This window comes from Panthera leo, chromosome C1 (assembly GCF_018350215.1).
Source record: "Panthera leo isolate Ple1 chromosome C1, P.leo_Ple1_pat1.1, whole genome shotgun sequence".
NCBI lineage: Eukaryota > Metazoa > Chordata > Mammalia > Carnivora > Felidae > Panthera > Panthera leo.
The window spans coordinates 70,006,496-70,017,405 of record NC_056686.1 but is presented as its reverse complement, the minus strand read 5'-3'; positions in this window follow the sequence as shown (position 1 = coordinate 70,017,405).

Here is a 10,910-nt window from a genome sequence, read left to right as displayed (position 1 = left end):
GAAAACAGACCAGAGTTTTCAAACATACCAACAAGACTGGCTGAAACATCTGGAAAAATCCCTTTGAGATTGAAAACATGTGATGCACAACAAAGGCAACAAGTCTATGTTTTTATGGTTTTTTGATTGCAGTGGAGAAGCTGAATTGCCAGCCATCCAAGATCCTAAATTGGTCCTTGTTAATACCTGGGATTATTTGCCAAGATATCAGGATGGGGAGGACCAAAAACCTCTGAACAAGGAGAAAATAAGCTGTTAAATATTTAATATACACTCCTTACAAATTTAAGGGAGTCAGAAAAAAAAATAACCAAAACATCAAAAATAATTGGATTAGGAGTTAGTAGATTTCGCCCAAATCTCACTTTTATTGTGGCTTTTCTTCTCCCCTGCAAGGATATTTACTATAATTAATAAGAAGCCTTTGTATTTATTAGCATCTTTATTCCAAGTAGCTCAGAGGCTCCACAGACATTCTTTTATTATTTCTCACATCTCTGAGAGATTTTGGCAAGAGGATGGGTATTATCCTTGTTAAATCTGGTGCAGGAAAAGCAACTGTTTTCAAATGAAATTTACAAAAAGCACCTCTTAGGCTGAAATCTAAATTGCTGTTAAGGAATTCTCCCTTGGGAATGTTTTTCTCCCCTTTCCTCTTTAATTTAAAGTGTGAGACTGTCATTTCTGTCATTAGTTATTGCAGTAACTTTTCCCTCTTCAGACCAAGGTCAAAAGTCCCCCGCTGTTAGTCTATCCATGAAAGTGCTTGAACATACACAGCCTCATATCATGCATATTTATGCTGCAGAAGTATTAGAGTAAACATAAGAGGGATGAATTATTAAGGGCAAAGTAAGACTGATGAAATGCTGTTAGTTTAGATATTTGACTGATTTGTACATTTATGAGCTGACATGAAGTATTTGAAGGCAAAGGAAACAAACTTGGTCTTGCTGCTAAGCCAGCTTCTTAAGAATAATAAATCTTAGGGATTGAGAACAGAACAAAATCTATCTATTTATCTATCTATCACCTATCTATCCATCTATCTATTTGCACATATATGTGTTTACATAATTACATATTAATGGCTTATTTCCAGAAATGCACAAAAGCTTCCACTCCATATTTATCAGGATGCCTAGGCCCTGACTATTCTGCTGAACTGAGGCTTCCTTTGGCCCTTTGTTCTCCTGTAGATCTTTAGTTGCTTTGGACTTTTAAAAATAAAATTGAAGAGTTAGTATTTACTTCCAAGGCCACTTACACTTAATCACCAACCCCCTTGTCTGGAACTAAGGTTCATTTCCAGAACCTTGGCCCTGATGTGAACGGGCAAACCTCACACAATTTCCAGGTGTCTCTTTGGTGACAATTCTTCTTCCATGTTAAACAGCTCCAATTGTTTGGTGCTTAAGGGCCATCGTGCATTACAAAGCCTAACGTCAACTCTATTGAAGACTAAGAATCTGGTAAACAAGGGTCACTAGATTTCAAGAGAAAAATAGGTCAGTCCTTTTATCTGCTATACTTGTTCTGCCTTTTTTTTATGGGGACTCCTCTCTGATTGCTTCGGATCGGCTAGACAGGGACTGCTGATAGCTCCTGTCTGCTGCTGCAGTTTGTTAGAATTCGTGTAAAGGGGTGGCAAAGCTGAAAAGACACATTGGGCAAGAGACGATTTTTCCTGGTCCCCTTTGTAGGTGTTCTGTGAACTAGGTGCTGAAATGACCCTGTGGGCTGGGGAGATGTGGGGCTGAGGATAGGTGGATGAAAGGAGCCAGTTAAAAGGCAGGGGCCGAATTTTATGCTCAGGAAGAGAAGGACAGATTCTAATTCCCAAAGCTGAGTCCCATTTGATGCAATCTCTCGGTTATTTTTCTTTCTGTAATTGAAGAGGTGGTAAGTTATCAGAAAGAAAAAAAAAAATCACAAAATAAAACACGCCACCGAAGTCATGACCTGGAAAAGGCTTTACTCTTTAGTTTTGCATAAAGGGAATCAGAATCATTTTCTCCAAATCATGGATGTTATTGTCATCTGATGGGAGCGAAGAGGTCTTTCTATCATGCTCTTTAGGAAAATGGCGACAGTGACCAACAACTTATTGCTTGATGTGTTTTGACTCTTAAAATTATTTTTCACGCTGACAGACTCCTTAAGGCACTCAGGGCAGGAGAACCATGTCCCCACCAAATAGACACATTTCACAAAGTTCCATTTAAATAGAAGAGTGTCACATTGTCCAGGTAGTGCTTATCATTTAAAAAATAATTATTTCTTCCCTATTGCTTATAATGACTACTTTAAAGCTCAAAAGTGAAATCTATTTCCTCACCTCAATTTTCTCTCCTCCATCAGGTTTGCATACTCTGTGGGGCTTCTGGCGACTGCTGGGCTGCTGGCATTGATCTTTTCTTTCCCTGGGGGGGAAAAAAGTGGCCTTGAAATTTTTCCTTTGGGGAAAAATATCACACCTTTTACCAGACAACCAGGTTTTCTCTCCTTTCTTCTGATTTGGGTTATTTTGTGTTATTCAACAGTCTTGTGCTGGCTTGGCAGTCATTTACATATTCCTTCATGTATGTATACACTTAAATATTGATCTATTCATTCATGGAATATTTTGATGCCTCTCACGCGCCAGGCATTGTGCAAAGTGTCGAAGATGATGCAGTGACTATAGCAGACGTTGCACTTACCTTCATGGAGCTGTAGGCCCATTAGGTTCCATTAAATTGGGGAGAAAATTATACCCACTATTTATTGTGTAGTTGGTTGTTCTCATTTCCATATAAAATGATAAGAATATTTTTGCCAAAGAAGATAGCTGTGATAAGGAGCTTACCTTTGGATTCACTAATCTTGACAATAATCTACTAATTACTCTGTTCAGTTCTCCCACGGTGTAATGGGCTTTTAGAGATATTAGAGCAATTCTGAAAGGTGGGGAAAAAAAAGAAGTCATGGTATATTTAGACTTTCAGAAGTTATGTGGAAGACTAGGAATTAATATAGTATATTAATTTCTCAGTCAGTTCACCTGATTAGTGAAGAGAATTTCAATCGCTTTATTATGCATCTTAAACCTGGATCGGACCTTGGTGCTTTTTTAAGCACTGGAGAAAAGTTAAGTTTTTGTTAACTAAAATGCACAGCTCTGGATCCCAGTGTTTGACCTCCACAAATGCTTTTGAATTGTGTGCCTCAAGTCAAGGCCACGCAGGGTGGCAGCAGCCTTCGTTTCCCATGTGTGAGATTTGGTGAGCAGGATTTGACTTTGGTCTGTGGTTTTACTGAATGCAGATTTTTCTCCTGGACTCTGAACTGTGGACCAGAGGAAGGTTCTACTGCCAAGAGAGTGAAGGGCAAAAGGAGACAAATACTTTTCTGACCTCTCACTTTAAAGCCGCTCACCCCTGTTTTATTGCTCTTTCAACACTGCATCAAAGCAGGAAACTTTAAAGTCTCAGTGAAGCAGGAGGATACAGCTTTTCCAGGGACCAGGGTAGCTTTAATTAAAATTGGGTTGTATTTGGGAATGTTTTGCTTTGTGTTTGAACCAAAAAAAGAAGTGAAGGAGACAGAGAGAAAAGTACAGCAGTGGATTATCTCCCTAATGGCAAAAAAGATCAATTAATTTACAATGGGGGGTGGGGTGGGGGGTGGGAAGAAAGAACTGCACTACAGATTTACAAAGTGTTCATTATCTATGGACTTTGGATATGAACCATCATCAGCCTAATATCCAAGGCAGAGATCTGACAGTGCCCACCCTGAATTCAGGGGCCAGTTGATAAATTAAAAATCATTTTAAAATTTAATATTAAAATTGATAATTGCTCTGTGGGAAATAGATTTTTCTGAACTTCTACCCTTTTCCTGCAGTGCTGAGCAAATGCAAGGCGATAAACTGTCCATTTGTCACAATGATAGATAGACAAATCCTACTTTTGCCCTTGTTCCACAGTACTCCTACATTTCAATTAAGGAGAATAAGTGCTACCATTTGTAACATGTAGTCATATTGTCCTCTATAGCCTTTTAAGGCTCACAGAATTCTCTTTAGGAATGGGAAAAAGTCCCTCGACATACCCTTACAACCATTGGGGTGCACTGCCCATGTCTTCAAGGGACATGGTAGGGGAGCTAGAGAAGAAGGCTGGTGATCAAACATCACCTGGGATGGAAGAGATTGAGAACCTGATAGATACTGAGGGTCAACAGTGGAGGATGGGAGATTCTGATTAAACTGCTTTAGGATTCTTGCAAAATTGGACAATGCAGAAATGAACACAGCAGCCCGAAAGTTAGGTGCTAGTTGACAAGAGAGTTCAGGGGAACCTGACTAAAATTTGCTCAAGGAGAGACTGTTTCTCAAGGGAGCTAGAGTAGGTGGCATCTATTTCCCATTCCATCGATGTTAGGCTTGGCCACCTGCCCTGCTTTAGGCCATTGGACCATTAGAGGATATGACACTAGCAAAGGCCTTAAGTATGCTCATGAGGTTGGGCCTGCCCACTTGGGTTCCTCTGCTCATCATGAGGAGACCAAGTCCTATGCTCTTATTGCTTCTTCACCTGGGGCCCCAGAATGAAGCACACAGAGCAGCAGACATGCATCTGACCCAAGGCTCGTAGCCAATCCCAGGCACCCGAATCTGAAGCAGAGGTGCCCCAGACAACCTGCAGACCTGTCAGTGAGCATAAGAAGTGCTTGCTGTTGAAAGCCACCAAGTTTGGAAGGTGGTTTATTATGCAGCATTCATTGCAGCCATAGTTGCCTAATATATCATTCCTCAAGGAGAACCTCCAACGTCCTCAAGACTATGACGCATTGCAAACATTTATCACGACTGTAAGGAATCTGTATCTTGTTTACCACTCTATCTTAGCATGTGGCATACAGGAAGTTCTTCATAAGTGTGTGTTGAAGAATAAATGAGGGCTTTTCCAGGTCAAGTTTCTCTCTATTTCATAACATACCCAATTGCCTTGCCTCCTAGATAATGTTCTTAGTAAGCCGTCTTGAAAGATGTGACTTTGTTTTCAGCTGTGTCTGTCCTCAAGTATTTATGATTTTGAACAGGAGATAATATGGATTAGTAAGTACTGTGAGAAAGAAGTGTTTGGAGAGCACAAAGTCTGGGGACTGGATTCAGACTGACAACAAGGTCGTTAGGGCATGGGGAATGTAAGATGTCCCAGTAGACCCTGGGGAGGAAATGTTTGAGTCATTTTAGAGATGTCAGTGCCAAATATTGAAGCTAATAGTAGTAGTTAGGCATTTGCATTAAGTGCTTTACATTAAGTGTCTCATTGGAGACAGATATTCTGATTATTCTTATTTTATAAATGTGGGAAGTAAGGTTTAGAAACCTCAGGTAACTTGCCTGAGGTCACAGAGCCAGTAAGTGGTGGAGATGGGCTTATATCCAGGGCTGATTGACCCCAACATCAACTTATAAGATCAAGCAATAACTATACTATCATCAGTATAGTTATTGATCCTGGGCCGCTGGACCCAAGCTGCTGTTGTCCTTGATCCTTGATTTTATTTCTCTTATTTGGTTCATTATCTCCTGTCCTCCTCCCTCTTTTCTTCAAACAAATCAATTCATAACTATAGTTGTGGGTGGGGAGAGAAGTGCTCTTGCTCTGTGCCCGTAGAGAGAAGAGAATATGCAGGAAGGGGGCCACTAATTAGCTGGTCCCAGCCCTTCACTAGGCTAGCATGGTTTCTTTATTTTTAAGGCTTCAAGGCAGGGACCAGGCTGGGCAAAGAACAATGAGTAAGTCATGGAGGTGATGCTTTTAATGATACATTCGCTAATGAAATGGCACTCCATGGGTTCACTTATTAGTAACTTAGCTCAAACAGCCATGTCCTACTGTCAGCTTGCCATTGACGATGCAGTGTGACCTCAGAATTGTCAACTCCACCTGAAAAAGAGCAAATGTTGCAGAAAATACAGGAGCAGCAGCATAATTTGGAGTGGAAAGATTAGCAACAACAGAGAACCTCTTGAATCTCTGTATTTCTAGTTTGCTGTGGAATTGTGCCAGAAGTGTAGTTATTTGAAGAATAGGCTAACCTTGCAGTATTTGGGTTTGCCTCTGATTTGTAAACAACTGGATGACTTGATTGAATGTTTTTGAGGCTGTATGACAGTGTTGGCACTGGAGGAGTGGCTAGCAGAACTCCATTCTCAACTAATTATATAGGGTGGCTCTTCTTTATGTTTTCCAGGGCATTGGGGTTTTTAACTTGATGTTCAGAAAATGATTTATGGGGAAAATACTTCCGTACAGACCTTGCTTAATGACTGGAGGATCAGGAATGACACATGGATGTGAAAGTTTATGATTCTTCCCATTTATGTAACCTCATTTATTTGAATAACTCAATGCCCCTTATGTCAATTATTGAATTAAACCTTTTAATATCCCTCTGTCAAATGGGAAGTATGTATTTATTTACTCTTCATTTTACGGTTGGCCATAATGATTTGAACTTTCTTTCTTGGGGGACGAACCAGATCTTACATTCATGTTTTGCATCCCTCATTAAAGGCTGCTCCCTAAATCGGCCACTCATACACGAAACATCCATTTTTAGGCCTCTATACATTCTCATTAACCATTCACGATTCCTGTGCATTTGGTGCTTTCTTGGTGCAAAGCTAAATGAGCATAGTTTTATTTTGTTTGCTTCTGAGCTTTGATGGTAAAACTAGCGATGTTCCAGGGTGAAATGAATTCCTGGGAATAGTATTGCATGAAATCTGACGGTTTTCATTCTCACTGGTGATTACGTCGTGTTTGCTAGTGAGGAAATCACGGAACGGGCAACGTATCTGAAGCTTCCTCAGCAGCGTGAGTCGGAGAAGCTTTCCTGGTATCGTGCACATGGTGGACACATGTTGGAGCCAATCCCTTTCTCGTGCCATCCTCTCAGAGTTTCTCTTCAAGGCTTTGCAGGTCCTGTGTCCTCTCACTTTGTCTCCTGTGACTTCAGGGTGATCAGCTCATTTCTCTGAGCCTCTCAAGCACCTCCATTCACCACCAGTTTCCACACCCTCCCTGCCTTTGGCTATCTAGTCACGAAGCCAAGCAGTAATGAAAATGGGTTTCATTAAACAGGAATCCTACTTATTTTCTCAAACCACTATGCTAATAATCTCCCTTCTCAATATAAAGGCTTAAACACATACCAATATAACTAGTTTTTTTTTTTTTTTCCAGCTATTTTTTTTTTTTCTAAAGAAGATTATTTCCTGGGGATAAAAATATCTCTATTCAAAATCCAGGACTTTGTTGTTAAAAATGAAGATCTAAAGTATATAGAACTCTTTTTTTTTTCTCTAGAAGCGAATGGAGCTTGAAACTCCCACCTTTCAGTCATTCGGTTTTGAAAATGACCACAAAAGAGATCTGAAGAGCTAAAACATTTCCTTACTAAAGCATGAATTTTGCAGGCCCTTATAAATAAATCAGGATGAATATTAGAATACAGATACAGTTTGTAGGCATATGAATATGGGTGATAGAAATATAATTTTGTTCCCGCAACAACTCAAACATGTACGAGGACACACACTGTATAGTACTGAAGGAATAACAAGTTCACGTAAACTCGGATGGGCATTATGTCTTTTTTAAAGAAAGCCACCCACACAGTTCAGGGTCATCCTTCTCTCTTGACAGGCTGCTCGTGCAGATGCCATCTTGATTGGGGTGGAAGTTCTTCAGCCTCTGCACCCTCTATCTAATGCCTGTGGTTTCCAGTTGAGTATATAACTTCCTATTTATCTGGAAGCCTGTTTCAAAATCGTCCTCCTCGGTAGTTATCCTGACATTCGGAACTGCGGCCTCAATCTCCCTTTTTTTTTTCCCCTTGTCATGAAGTTTGTGATCATCAGCAAGAAGTCAATTTTGACTCTTTCGCTCTCTGGAGCTTTTAGAGCTCTTTGCAAATACCAGGAGCATGACCCTGGAAATTTCTTTTCCCCCAGAAAAGGAAAAAGCTCCACTTGTCAATCAGTCTTCCTGAGCATAAATTCTTACAAAGGAACTCAGAGCAGCCCCTGTCTAAATCCATCAGGATGGAGGGGAGATGGGGGAGAGGGGGGTCAAGTTACTAAATAACTGTGATCAGCTTTAAAGTCTAGCTTCAGGGTTATTACTTACATTGCCTTTCGAAAGTAGCATAGATGCACAAAAGAATGAAAAAACACCAGCTCCTTTGTTACTGGACAAGTTGGAGGAGCAAGGCATTCTGATTAATGGAACTTCTGGTTTGTTGACTGTTAACCTATTTATGGACAGAGCTTACCGAGGGCAGGGGTTTGGCTGAAGATCACAGAAAGATGAATGTCTCTTTTCAGATGAGCATAATTTAACAAGTTACTCCACACTACTTTGTATTTTTCTTCATATTGGTTTTGTCTTTTAGTGAGTTGTCCATATATTTCTCTCACCCAGGAGGTTACAAGCAATTTTGGAGTAGAAGTGTTTCTTTCCCTCTTTGTAAAACCTGTAAAATATTTCACATTGTAGATATTCATTAAATATTTGCTGAGTTATATTGATTTTTCCCCCTCTAATATGTGTTTAGATATATTGCTCTACCAATGACAAATGCCCACGATGTACATCAATGCCTTGAGTATGAAAAAAAAAAGGCCTGAAAAACATGTAGTGTGTACTTTGATGACTTCTATAAAACTTAAAAGCAAAACTTTTCCTTAAAACCTCACGTGTTCATACAATAATACCTGAAATCCTGATATATACGCATACTGACACACACACGCACGCACACAATCTGTTTGAAATATATTCTAGCAGAAATGTAAAAAGATAAAAGTGGATCATAGAACAATGAAGGCCCTAGGAAATACCGGACGTATGATTTAAAGAGACTAAAGGTGAGTCAATAACAAATACTCATTCAAGGTGTCCTAGCTGTACTGTGCCATACTAGGTACTCTGAGGGTACAAAAATAAGGAAACTAAACATAGGGCTCCTACTTTGTTTTACACACTGTTCTAGGTCCATAAGTACATCGAGGATAAAAAAAGATATTCCTGCTCCTTGCCGCAGAGCTAAAGAGGAGAGCCCAACAGTTAGCAATTAACATAGTAATTTAGCTAGGTATGCAGTGGCCAGAAGGGGGTACATACAACAGACAAAGGAAAAACAGATCAGGGTAAATGACAGGGCTGCGTAGTCAGGTAAACAGTGTGATCAAAGTTGGCTTTTTTCAGAAGGTGGTATTTGAGCAAAGACTTAAAAGAGAAGTTAGCCAAGCAGATACCTGGGGAAAAAAGATTCCAGGCTAAGGGAATGGTCAGTACCAACGGTGAGAGCAAGCTTGGCAGGTTGAGGGACAAGAAGTAGGCCAGGGTGGCTAGACAATAGCAGGGCATGAAAGCAGGAGAGTTTCACAAGGTCAGGTGGCAATGGGGTCCCCCAGGACCCTGCAAATGAAAATGAGTAAAATAGAGATCCATGGCAGGGTTGTTAGCAGAGAAGCAATGTCATCTGATGTATACTAGCTGTTGTGCTGAGGACGGGCTATAAAGGTGCTAGAAACAGGGAGATAAGTTCAGATACCGCTGCTGGCTGTATGATCCAGGTGCAATATGAGTATGTCCGATTCATTGTCTTCTTCCTCCATTAGATTTCAAGCTCTCTTAGCAAAGGCACATCTTGTCCAAGTATCCTTTCTAACATAGGTTTTCTCACAAAGTAGGTTCTTAACACATATATTTTGAATGGATGGATATGTAACTTAAGTATATTATAGAAAATGACTAAAATCCCCCAAAAGTTTAAGATATAGTGCTCCGGACATGCAGAGGAGAGCAAAATCATCTGTAACTTGCAAGGTTTGTAGTGGAGGAGATATTTCACTGATTTGCATGATGGTAGCAGCAGTAGGGAAAATAGCGGCAGGTACCATTTACTGAGAACACGCTACATCCCAGGCTGTGTGCTAATGTTTCGCATGTATCAGCAATAGAAAACCAGAGAAGGGAATCCCCCATACAGGACATAAGGATGCAAAGTTCGGGGTTTGAATAGGTGGCCAGCTAATCATTTTGCTTTGTTGGAAACCTGATGCAGAATACATGATGGGAGGTAAAGCTGGAGAGGTAGGTTGAGGCTACATCATGGAAGACCTAAAATTCACACATTATGCAGGTATTTTGGATATGATTCAGGGTTTTGAAGTTTATTTGTTTATTCAGCAGGGGAGTGATAGGTTTAAAGCTGAGCTTGGGAATGATTAATATAACTCCTAGATTACCTTTGGATGATTTAGCTAGAGAATAAAACTAGATGAGCAGTTGTTGCTAAGGTCAAAATTACAGCTTTATCATTTGGAAGCACTGATGTAGAAAACAGAAAAATGACACACCCTGATATTTGCACGAGCCTTCGCAGTTTGCAAAGCTCTCGCATTCGCATTATCCCACTTGATCATCACAGCAGCTCTGCTAGGTGGCATTGTTATCACATTTTACAAATTGAGATGATTTATGCAAAAGCGATCGGTGCACAGTCTGGCCTGTAGTAGATACTCAAGAAATGTTAGCTGAAGTGGAAAAATAAGGAAGTACAGGCTTAGAAAGCCTAAGCATATTGCCCAAGGTCATAGAGCTGAAAATAAATGACAGAGCCAAAACTTAAAGCCAGTTTGTCTGAGTCCAATTCTCTTTGCTCATGCCCTAACTGCTTCTCTGCCACCCACCAGAGCGCCTCAGAAGTTCTTGGAAAATGACAGGTAAAGCAATCTAGCGTAATACCTAGTTAACTAACCTAACACAAATCCCGATATGGAAAATATTACTTAGTATCTTGTATAAAATTTCATTTTAAGGATTTGAAACATATACATAATA